The sequence below is a fragment of the Triticum aestivum genome, chromosome 5D, assembly GCF_018294505.1.
Source record: "Triticum aestivum cultivar Chinese Spring chromosome 5D, IWGSC CS RefSeq v2.1, whole genome shotgun sequence".
NCBI lineage: Eukaryota > Viridiplantae > Streptophyta > Magnoliopsida > Poales > Poaceae > Triticum > Triticum aestivum.
This window is the reverse complement of record NC_057808.1, coordinates 431,418,252-431,431,196: the sequence shown is the minus strand read 5'-3', so window position 1 is coordinate 431,431,196 and position 12,945 is coordinate 431,418,252. Positions and strand designations below refer to the sequence as shown.

General features: G+C 43.9%; 1 long non-coding RNA gene across 2 annotated transcripts; it reads right to left on the bottom strand.

Moving 5' to 3' along the window:
* Window positions 1-486: 486 nt before the first annotated feature.
* Window positions 487-2,908, bottom strand: LOC123125297 (uncharacterized). Of its 2 annotated transcripts, XR_006461381.1 has the most exons (8): window positions 2,682-2,908; window positions 2,335-2,564; window positions 1,809-1,975; window positions 1,674-1,733; window positions 1,365-1,574; window positions 1,238-1,277; window positions 806-1,152; window positions 487-720 (listed from the first exon to the last, which is right to left on the bottom strand). It is a non-coding gene; the product is annotated as an uncharacterized lncRNA (long non-coding RNA). The 2 variants fall into 2 exon arrangements; XR_006461380.1 differs by having other exon boundaries at window positions 1,674-1,975.
* Window positions 2,909-12,945: the final 10,037 nt, after the last annotated feature.

The following is a 12,945-nucleotide window of genomic DNA, read 5'->3' as shown; positions in this document are numbered from 1 at the left end:
GCTGATTTTTCTGAAAGTTTGTAACTACAAAGCATGGCCCTCCAGATTTTCTGTCATTCCAATTTTCTTGGTAACCAACTTCTACACATTATTCGGTACATTTTCGTAAACCCAAACACAATGTCCAATTCTACCCTCCCAGGGTACAGGAACTTAATTGCATTTGCAAGCACATGTACTACTCCCTCTGTCTAGGTGAGTAAGTCATCTTAGGTTGTGCACCGTGACCAAGGCAGAGGGGAAAACAAGAGAAGTTAATGTTCATTTGCTAATTAATAGCCTTGCATGCAATGAACTGACCACTGCATGTCGTGTTTGGTAGCCTCAAGTCATTAAAAGCAGACACAGCCCACATCTCTTATTGGTTGATTCCTTTATTTATGTCAAGAAACAAAAAACAAGGTGAGAGTTAATGCACCGCGCCTAAGTGTTTTGGGATTATTTGGTTTTCGTAAGATGACTTACTCACCTAGACAGAGGGAGTACTAGGGTGCACAGAACACAATTTTAATTAAGCTGTGCACTTACAACAAAACATGCACAAAAAATCCTTCTAAACCTATCAAGCCATCCGCAATACATTATTTCTCCTTCTGACTAAGCATGTGATGGATGCACCTCCACAAATTCAATGTCAACTCGTTACCGGGAGTGAGCTCATCCTTCAGGTCCTGACCAGATGCCACCGCCAATACAGGGTGGAAGTGCTTAAACCATTTCCTGTGAGGTACTAGTTAGTGTTTTTTCCATCAATATCAGGCCAAAAAAAAGAGAAAAAAAATCCATGGATGGCAGTAATGCTTACTTATTGAGAACGTTTTCTCCACATTCCATCATGTTCACATTGAACTTGAAAATGTCATGAGATCAGACAGTTGTACATGGTACAGCCCGATCGATGGAGGGTACTTCTCACCCTATTCACTCCTTGATGTATATTATCTGTATCTGCACTTGCAGCTTCTGCCCTGGAACCATGTGTTTTACCATGGTTATTCACCGTGTACTTAATCCCACACTTCTGCAGATAGTTCACAATCGCCTGCTGGAATCAAGATGCTGAGCCACCGTCACCACTAGTCATGCTCTTAGTCGGAGCTTGCCCATCACCACTAGTCATGCTCTTGGTCGGAGCTTGCCCGTCACCACCATCTGCAGTGCAGAACAAGGTGTATAATCAAGACAGGGCCAGTCAGCATAAACCATACAATTCCATCTGACCCGTATGAACAAATACCTTCATCATCAAAATACATTTAGGAAATCAGCGTCCAGTTCTGAAATTCACAACAATATTATTAGATCAACGAACAGTTAATTGCATACACAGCAGACAAAATTGTTTTCACACATTTATTGCGCACCAGTTCTCCCCGGTTGTTGTCGTCTTCATCTTTAACTACTATAGCTGCATCCAGTATGCCAACCGGCACATAACCGTTTTGCTGTTCAGCTTCCATTTGTGCAGCTTCCTGGCTTTCGCTCTAGCTCATCCCAATTGATGTCATCCTCACCATCTCCCGTGCATGCGGGGTTGACGCTCCTCGGTCATTGACCATCAGGTGCTGCACCAGCTAAATTAACAGAACATGCCAATCTTTCAATCCGCAATCTTGGTATCATAGTGATAAACACAAACAGTATGTGGAAATTGACGTGTTGTAATTACTTACATCCGTTGTATCCTTCCACTCCAAGTCTTGACAGGAGACCCCTCGCTTGCTCGAATATACCTGGACGACATCACACAATCTTTTTTTACTGGATCTATAAAACAAAACAAGCATGAACACACATCACTTGAGAACCTTTGAAGAGTCCTGAATTGTCTATGGCTCGGTCGACTATAACAAGTGCTGCTGTTCGCTGCCTGCACGTTCTTTCCTTTCCTCATCTTCCGGTTCACTGGAACTTCCGGCTACACAGTTGTTTGATGCACCTCCTCTCGCTGGTATAATCCCATTAGTACATGCGTCTGAAAAACAGAGAAAACATGCTTTCATAATTATACGGCTATTGCTTTTGTGCCCTCTCTGGAAAAAACTTTGTACAATAGAACGAAAACTGCTTTAGGTTCATGCTCACATTCAAGGTCTAATTTTGCTCATTTTCAGATGCTCACATTCAAGGTCTAATTTTGCTCATTTTCAGTAATAGTGATTTCAGAGGCATCTTTGTAGAGTAATGTCAGACTGTCAGTGGTTCTGCTAGCTAAACGACCAACAAAGTAACCTACATTTTTCTTAAGAAAAATGCATTCTGCATTTCTGCATATAAGTTGCATACGTAGTTGAAGAAAAACAGTTGACGATCAGGGAGGATTTTGCTTCACACCTTTTAGTCCAGCCAGGGGCCTCTGGATTGACTCTGTCGTTCGACTGAGCCGACCTCGTCTGAGATGCATCACGACTACGGTGCACACCTTCCCGCACTCTATCTTCTCCGACCTTTTCAGCGATATCAGACCCATCATTCGCATCAGCAGGAACCGAAAGACCGGCTCTGTTGTCTGAAAGGAAAACGAGGGGAACCGGATCTAACTGCTCAAGGTTGTCAGCGAACTCCTGAAAAAACATATGGCAATCACCGGCACAAAGGCAGTTCGTCAGGGCTCTCTTGCGTGTGATGCAGCTTTGCCCAGGAAATACCAAAAGCAATTTCATAGATCTGTGCAGACTAACCTGTCGACGGCGTCCAGCAGGAACTCCATACTAGATCCATCCATCCCCTTGTCGTCGACGGCAAAGAACGAGCGCCGCCGCAAGGAACAGCCGCAACACGAGACGCAGGAGTGGTACCGAGGATGGCGGCGAGGGTTTCCCCAAAGAGGGTGGCAGCGAGGGTTTCCAGGATGAACCAGGACAAGCCGAGGGACAGCCCTTTGCCCACATGTGCGCGCCTGTGGTACCCCGAATTCCGACAAACGACTCAGATGTCGACTCCCGTCCTGGACCCATTATCCGATCCCTGGCTCGGCAAAAAGGTTAACGTCTTGGTCCACGGCCTAGCACGCCATCCCGTGACCTCCACCCCTTCCCTACGCCGTGGCCCCACGCATGCGCCACTGTTTCACACCGTATTCACGCGTACGCCCGAATTACTGCCGCTCGCGTCGGACTCGCCAGTTGGAATTGTTCGCATCCCAAGCCAGGAATAGACGCGCGAGATTTCAGGTGCAGTTGCGCTCGGGCACCGAATCGCTGCTTCCTTTTTCTTCCTTCTATTCCTTCTTCCTAAATATATAAAACTTTTCTGAAAATGAAACTAATCTAAAATGTACTAAATCAGAGAACATATATAGATAAAACATTTCTAAAAATCTAACTTTTGCATATATGTATTTTTAAAACATCATTACAATTGAAAAAATACATACATACATACAAAAAACATGTAAAAATACATACATACATAAAAAAATACATATATCTAAAAAATACATACATACATATATGAAAATGTAAAAACATGTAAAAAAAATAGCACGCCGGCGGGCCCGGCAAAGGCGCGGTGCTCACAGAGGGAGGAGCGCGCGGCGGGCGGCGTCGGGGCAAGCAGGGGCGCGGGGAGTGGCGCGGAGACGGCGTCGGGGCAGGAGCGGCGCGCGGCGGGGCAGGGCCGGCGCGTCGGGGCAGGGGCGGCGCACGTCGGGGCAGGGGCGGCGCGCGTCGGGGCAGGGACGGCGCGCGGCGACGATGTCGGGCGAGGACGCGGCGACGGCGAGGGCGCGGGCGACGGCGGGGCGGGTCGGGGGCGCGGCAGAGGCACGGCGAGGGCGCGCGGCGTGGTCGGGGGCGCGACAGAGGCACGGCGAGCTCGGGCAGCATGACGGCGTCGTCGGAGGGATCGAAGAACTGACGAAATTTTCACAAGTGCTGGCTTATATAGCAAACCCATTGGTACCGGTTGGTGGCACAAACCGGTACCAATGCCACCTTTAGTCCCGGTTGGTGTCACCAACCGGGACCAAAGGCCTCTTTTCAGCAGCCCAAAGGGCGGAAGCGGCGGCCTTTGGTCCCGGTTGGTGGCACCAACCGGGACTAAAGGGGGGGGGGGGCATTGGTACCGGTTAGTGCCACGAACCGGTACCAATGCACCCCTTTAGTATCGGTTGGTGCCACCAACCGGGACCAAAGGCCTTGTGCTGCTGCGTCGAAAGTTTAGTCCCACCTCGCTAGTTGAGAGGGGCGCGCAGTGGTTTATAAGCCCTACTGCCGCACCCCTCTCGAGCTTCTCTCCATTGCAGGCTTACGGGCCTAATTGTCACTGCTATGACTGATGGGCCTACTGGGCCTTCTGCGGGCCTGAATCCTGGCCCATCGATGGGTTTCTAGTCGTATTCAGGCCGTGGTGGCCCAGTAGGTGGCATATTTTTTATTTTTTGCCTGTTTTTTTGTTTTCTTTTTTCTTTATTTGTTTTGTTTTGTTTCTACTTACAACAAAAAACTTATTCATTTTATTTTATTTTGTTTCTAATTACTTATTTATTTTACTTTATGATAATTCTTTTTGCTATTAAAGTTTCTATGAAAAAAATTTCTTTATGAAAATTCTTTTTGCTTTCAATGATTTTGAACAGAAAATACTTCGATAATTTTAGTTGCATTAATTTTATATAATTTTAGTTTCAATAATACTAGATGTTGCTTATAATGTTTTGAACAAAAAATACTTTGATAATTTTAGTTTCATAAATTTTATTTATGTTATTAAAGTTTATTATATGTTGTTTCTACTTATATATTTTATTAAATTTTATATTATTTTGTTTCTAATTACTTATTTATTTTATTTGTTATTTTTCATGCACCATTTTTCATGCATTTACTGATTATTTTGAGCTATAAGACTTTTTGTACCCTAAAATTGAAAAGCATTTCAAATGAACTCTGAAAAGGTTGAAAGTTGGCATGGTATCATCATTTCATCCACATAGCATGTGCAAGAAAGTTGAGAGGGTTACGGCAAAAACTGGATGCACTTCGTGTACAAAACGGACAATCTCTTTCGAAGTATCAGGATTTCATACGGAAACTCGTCTGTTACAAAGGGATTTCATTTTTTGAAACTTATTTGAACTTCTGACTTTTTGTGTGTTCAAAATGCACCATTCAAAGCCACATCATCAATTTTCAACCCTTTCTGACTTCATTTGTTATTTTCCATGCATTTATTGATTATTTTGAGCTATAAGACCCTGAAATTGAAAAGCATTTCAAATGAACTATGAAAAGGTTGAAAGTTGGCATGGTGTCATCATTTCATTCACGTAGCATGTGCAAGAAAGTTGAGAGGGTTACGGCAAAAACTGGATGCACTTCGTGTACAAAACGGACAATGGTATCATACTCGTCTGTTACAAAGTTGGCATGGTATCATCATAATAGTTGCGGGAGAAAGTCTTCACTTTTTTTTCGCTTGTGTCATTTGCTTATTGCGCCGTAACCATGGATAATCTTCATCGTTTATCAGGATGCTTGGGTCAGCCTTGACTTTGAAGGGAGGAATTTCATGAAACTTTTCATAATCTTCAGACATGTCTGTCTTGCCCTCCACTCCCACGATGTCCCTTTTTCCTGAAAGAACTATGTGGCGCTTTGGCTCATTGTATGCTGTATTCGCTTCCTTATCTTTTCTTTTTCTCGGTTTGGTAGACATGTCCTTCACATAGATAACCTGTGCCACATCATTGGCTAGGACGAACGGTTCATCAGTGTACCCAAGATTTTTCAGATCCACTGTTGTCATTCCGTACTGTGGGTCTACCTGTACCCCGCCTCCTGACAGATTAACCCATTTGCACTTAAACAAATGGACCTTAAAATCATGTCCGTAGTCAAGTTCCCATATGTCCACTATGTAACCATAATACGTGTCATTTCCCCTCTCGGTTGCTGCTCTCAACTTCCCGTCTTTCTTACGGTCCTCACTGTGCCATCGCATCAACTTGGCATGCTCTTCGTTTCTGAACAGACGTTTCAACCGTGGTATTATAGGAGCATACCACATCACCTTCGCAGGAACCCTCTTCCTGGGGGCTCGCTGTCAACATCACCAGGGTCATCTCGTCTGATCTTATACCGCAATGCACCGCATACCGGGCATGCGTTCAGATCCTTGTACGCACCGCGGTAGAGGATGCAGTCATTAGGGCATGCATGTATGTTCTGCACCTCCAATCCTAGAGGGCATACGACCTTCTTTGCTGCGTATGTATTGTCGGGCAATTCGTTATCCTTTGGAAGCTTCTTCTTCAATATTTTCAATAGCTTCTCAAATCCTTTGTCAGGCACAGCATTCTCTGCCTTCCACTACAGCAATTCCAGTACGGTACCGAGCTTTGTGTTGCCATCTTCGCAATTGGAGTACAACCCTTTTTTGTGATCCTCTAACATGCGATCGAACTTCAGCTTCTCCTTTTGACTTTCGCATTGCGTCCTTGCATCGACAATGACCCGGCGGAGATCATCATCATCAGGCACTGGTTCCTCTTGATCTTCAGCAGCTTCCCCCCTTGCAGCATCATTGGGCACATCGTCTGGTTCCTCTTGATCTTCAGCAGCTTTCCCCCTTGCAGCATCACCGTATTCAGGGGGCACATAGTTATCATCGTCCTCTTCTTCTTTGTCGTCTTCCATCATAACCCCTATTTCTCCGTGCCTCGTCCAAACATTATAGTGTGGCATGAAACCCTTGTAAAGCAGGTGGGTGTGAAGGATTTTACGGTCAGAGTAAGACTTCATATTCCCACATTTAGGGCATGGACAACACATAAAACCATTATGCTTGTTTGCCTCAGCCACTTCGAGAAAATCATGCACGCCCTTAATGTACTCGGAGGTGTGTCTGTCACCGTACATCCATTGCCGGTTCATCTGCGTGCATTATATATAATTAAGTGTGTCAAAAACCATTACAGAACATCATGAATAGATAATTAAGTGACCAAATTAATAGAAGTTCATCATCACATTAAAACCAAAGTACATACATAGTTCTCATCTAACAACATATTGCTCTCCAGAGCATCTAATTAATTAAACCATACATTGAAACTATGTAAAACATTTCAATGCGAAAACAAATGCGATCATAATCACAACCAAGGTAACAATTGATCCAATGGCATAATGATACCAAGCCTCGGTATGAATGGCATATTTTCTAATCTTTCTAATCTTCAAGCGCATTGCATCCATCTTGATCTTGTGATCATCGACGACATCCGCAACATGCAACTCCAATATCATCTTCTTCTCCTCAATTTTTTTTATTTTTTCCTTCAAGAAATTGTTTTCTTCTTCAACTAAATTTAACCTCTCGACAATAGGGTCGGTTGGAATTTCCGGTTCACATACCTCCTAGATAAATAAAATCTATGTCACGTTGGTCGGCATAATTTTCATAAACAATAAATGAACCAATAGTTATAAAGATAATATATACCACATCCGAATCATAGACAGGACGAGGGCCGACGGGGGCGGATACCAAAACCATCGCACTATATAATAACAAGCAATAAAATAGTAAGAAAATTAGACAAGTATCTATCTAAAGTAAGAATTTTTTCTTTCAGAAAGAAGATAAGAACAAGAGGCTCACCACGGTGCTGCCGGCGACGAGATCGGCGCGCGCGATCGACGGCGGTGAAGACGGGAATGGGACGTGACGGACCGCTAAACCTAGACAAATCTCGTGGAAAATGAAGCTTTGAGGTCGAGCTTCGAGACGAGAAAGCTTATCTAGTGTGGCTCGGTCATTTCATCGAACACCTCATCTACATCGGAGGTGAGGTAGAGCACCACAAAGCCCTCCCCTCGCCGGCCAGAGAAAAACAGAGCACTGGAGTGCTCTGCTCGCGGGCGAGGGGTATATATAGGCACCTCATTGGTCCCGGTTCGTAGTATGAACCGGGACTAAAGGGCAGCCTGTGGTCCCGGTTCAAGCCACCAACCGGGACCAATGATGATGGGCCAGGAGCGAGGCCCATTGGTCCCGGTTCGTCCCACCAACCGGGACCAAAGGAGCCAGACGAACCGGGACCAATGCCCCCACGGGGCCCAGCAGACCCCTGGCCTCACGAGCCGGGACCAGTGCCCCATGGGTCCCGGTTCTGAACTGAACCGGGACTAATGGGCTGACCCGGCCTGAACCAAAGCCCTCTTTTCTACTAGTGCTCGGACTTTCAGAACAAACTTTCTGAAGTCGCACAATGACCAAGCAACACCAAAACGCAGGAACCAAGCAATAGGACTACGACCAGAAGATACCGACAACCAGCCTCCCTAGTGACGCCAAAATTGGTCGAAACCGGGTTCAGAGACCGAATACATGTCCTACATCACCTCCGTAGACAACCCTAGGTAACTAGTCTTCTCGTTGTGGTACCAAGCCGACACGTAGACCAAGAGCACCCTGAGTCGGGCACACAAACATACCCGGATGGCGCAACCGAAGCAACGCATGCCCACCGGCGGACAAGAAGAAACCTGAATCAGTTGCAAGCATTGCAAGTAAGAAGGCAAAGAGAAGACACGAAGAGGGAATAAGAACGGTGACCCCCATATATAGGACAACATGTCGTTTTTTCGATGGGCCCACGACAAACTGACATAGCAAACTCGTACCCGGAGGCATGGATGCAAGCGGAAACGCTCCTTCGCGAGCGAGCGTCGCAACGAGCGACCTCTTTTCCTCCCGCTAGCGAAAGCCAAGGACAGATGGGCCCACCCACGTTAAAACAGCATCCCACATGTGCATGTACAGCGCTGGACCCTCCCTGCTCTCTCTCTCCCGTGAACCATAATCTCACCCCCCTGATTTCAATGGGTGGGGCCCGGGGTGGGGCCGGATTTACCTCAAACTATGTCCCACACTTGCTAAAAAAGGCAACCCACACTTGCTAAAAAAGGCAACCGCAGCCTGTCTGAATTCGAGCGTTGCAGCGCGCGCACGAGATAGCAGCGCTCAACATGTAGATGTAGAGATTTAGGTAAAAAGCCCATGTGCAGTTGTGGACATCGTTGTATCATGTGACTGTACTATTGCCTTTGGGGTGTACACTAAGAAAGAAGTGAAACTATTTCCTGCAGTCGAGTGAAAACTTCCACATTTCATTCGCATATTGTAAAGTGCTTAGTAGCAACACCTCGCATCTTCATACAAGCAACGGTCAATGTGACATTCTACTTTAATTAATATTTATTTTGCGCTAAAGAGATAAACAATGAGAGACTAACCTGTTGGTGAAGCTACCCTATAAATACACATTATCATTCTTAAGGTTCTTGCAAACTAGAACAACCCCTAACCTATTCAATGATCATCGTGTAGTTGATATGGCTAAGGAGATAATGAATGTAATTCGGTAAGGGGGCACATAGAGAAATTCAATGCATGGGTAAATGGCACAAACAATATTGATGTTTGTACATTCTGTTACTATGGGGAGTGTCTTGGTGTCTATAATCTCCGTGTTTCACAAATATTATTAGATCAAGGCATCACTTTTTTCTAGCTAAGAATCAGGAGGCATGATATATTTAAGTAATGTTTAGTACAACTGTCTCATATGTACTTGGTCATCATTCCTGGACACGACGACATTGTTGGCAGCTGTCAAGGCTTGAGACCATGAATGAAGAAGAACTAATGCAGTATGCTAAGAAAAACAAACATGTGTTTAACAGACAAATGGTAGCGGCATTTAAGAAGGTAAGCCTCTTATACAATTAGTTCCTTGAAACTTACTTCATTCCTACAAATTGTTCTTGTATATATGTGTGGATCCAATAATTTTCTCTAGTTTAAGCAATCCACTTTTGTTGCCCGGGGTATTCCTCATAGTTTGACACGCGGGACTGGCTGATACAGCTGAATGACTTTATTTAAATTTTGACCCTTGACATAGGTGTGCTCCATTTTCCCAAGCACGTTACAAAGTAAGCATTTATGTGATATTGGGTCAAACCACACGGGTGGGTGCCTTAGATATAGCATGTTTCGTAAGGCAACATGTAGTATTGGTATGTAGCCCCTAAGCATCTCGAAGGTATGCTGACGTAACGAGTGGAGGGTCTAGGGAGGAGGGATCTAGTGTGCTCCAATGTCAGTGTCAGTGCGCTGCCTCGAACTTTAATAATGTGACTACAACATTGAGGTTGTAACTGAACCTGGACGCTTCCATCGATTGGAGAGCTGCTATACGTACGATCAAATTCTGTAGGATCTGTGTACGACAAGACTCATCTGGTGTGGTGGGCCAAGACCTCAGAAAACGGGCCTGTCTCTTCTCGTACAATTCGTATGCTAGTTGATCGTACGTGAGGCAGTTTCGCATCGATTGACCCCTACATCTGTCCAATTATTGATTTCTTTCTCGTATTTTTGGTTTACTTTCTGGTGTGGTTTGGCAATTGGTGTTAAGGGCGGAGAGCAGCAAGAAAGGTCGAGTGTTTCCTAGTTGGATTCATCTCTTCTTAAACAACCGAGTTGGAATAACACCTGGAGCAAAAAAAACACACTAACATATAAAGCTAGTGGTCATGTTAGGAACTTACGATGTGAAGAGCCGCTCCAGAATGAGCTGATAATTGTGCGTGCGTTGGTGGCCCTGTTACTCAAGAAGAGCGTGAGCTTGCAGTCCCAACCATTTCAGAAATCCTGCCAGATGAATTCATGCCAAGCTTGTACAAAACCCAACTTATATCTTTGAAACATAAAACCTGCCTTCCTTTTGACAAAACCGAGAACTTAGATTTTGCTCTAGGCCATTTTTTTCCAAAAATCGAAAATAAGAACAATTGAATTATAGGCACCTGACAAGTAGAAAAAAGGCGATCAATTTCCAAAAGGTTAATTTATTGAAGAAATATGTAGAATATAACTCCCTAGTCCCTACCGCATGGCAGACATAGCAACATGGACTCGACAATAGGACACCTCTTTTGTTACCATAAATATACAAGTTTACATGGAATGAAATCCAAGGCCATACATAATAGCCACACATCATTAACATGTCGGCAACACAAATTCCAAACACCTCTTTATCTTCATTGACTCACACTTTACATGAAAAAAAAATCTACAACAATACATAAATAGCCACATGATAATTTAGTCGAGCACCTTTTAATATTGACTTGTAGCGGGACGGATATTATACACTTCAACATGTGCTAGGAGGGTCTAAAAAAACATGTACTAGGAGCTCCTCCTGGGGGTTGGTATCATCATCGTCCTTGTGGAACTTTAGCACCGACCCCAATACTGGACTTAGCGCAGTCCTCTTCCTTTTCATTTTGGGTTGTTGTTGTTCTTGTTTATTTCGCTGAAGCTCCACAAGTGAATTTCTTAATCTTGAGAAAATTTATTGGATTCACACATTATATACAACTATGACATTGTAGGAATAAAGTAAGTTTCAAGGAACTAATTATATAAGAATTACCTTCTTAACTTCCGCTACATTTCACAATTAAACATATCTTTGTTTTTCTTACCATACTCCTTTAGTTCTTCTTTATTCATGGTCTCAAGCCTTGCCAACTGCCAACAATATCGCCGTATACAAGAATGATGAGCAAATACACATTATAAATTGTACTCCCTCCGAACCATATTACTTGTCGATGATTTAGTATAACTTTATTATTGTACTAAATCATTGACAATTAATATGGATCGGAGGGAGTACTAAACATTGCTAAATATATATCATGTCTTCTGATTCCTAGCTAGAAAAACGTGCTGCCTAGATCAAACAATACTTGTGAAGCATGGATATTAGACATTGTGACACTCCCCACAGTAACATAAATTATAAATATTAATATCTGTTGTGTCATTTACCCATGCATTGAATTCCTCCATATGCCTCCTTACTGAATTATCTTCAGTATCTCCTCGAGCCATACCAACTATAGGATGATCACTGAATAGGTGAGGGCTTGTTGTTCTGGTTTCCAAGAACCTTAAGAGTGATAAAATGTATTTACAGGGGGAGCTTTGCCACCAGGTTAGTCTCTCATTCTTTATCTCTTTAGCACAAAATAAAGATTAATTAAAGCAAAAGGCCACATTGACCGTTGCTTGTGAGAAGATGTGGGATGTTGCTACTAGGCACTTGACAGTATGCCAATGAAATGTGGAAGTTTTCACTCAATTTAAGGAGGCAGTTTCACATCGATTTCTTAGTGTACACCCCTTAGGTAATAGAGCAGGAGTGAGATACAAGGATGTCCACAACTGCACATTGGCTTTTTGACCTGAATCTTTACATATGCAAGTTGGCTCCTTAGCACGATGTTTCCTTTCACATTTTTTTTCTTGGCATCGTAAATTACTCCTCCCTTTTTATTTTCCTTAATATCTGCTAGTAACTGTTGCCTCAAAAAAGATCAGGTTGTGTTATTTGTTTCCTTCCCCTTATTGCTTTTCTTAAGTAACCATTAGGGTCTCGGATCTCAGTGAAGTGCCGTCATCTAAGCACCCGTGCACTGGGAGAGGCCTCAGTGAAGTGTCGCAACGTGCTTCTGCTACAGCTGGAGGCGAAGCACGGTCTTGGGCTTGCGTGGACATAAGGTGGAGCATGCTTACTGTACATAATCTCGCTATAATCTGAGAACATTTGTGTTTCCTTGGAGTACAGAGGGCAACATGCTCGTTGACTCGGCTGTTCTTCTGGCTAGAACTCAACATACTCGTTAACTCGCCTCAGTACTTAAGAAGTATAGCCAGAGTCCCTAGTTAGGCTGGCAAAGCAATGATATAACTCCCTATTCCTCTGCTGCAAACTTCATCATTCAGGGAAGTGCACTTCTAAAAATGCCTACAGGATTTCTTTGCAAGATTTACATGAGCCTCAGAGAGTTGAACAGCTTTTCTGTTCCATCCAAAATTTTGCTTAGAGGATGATTCTTCTCGCAACGAAAAACATTT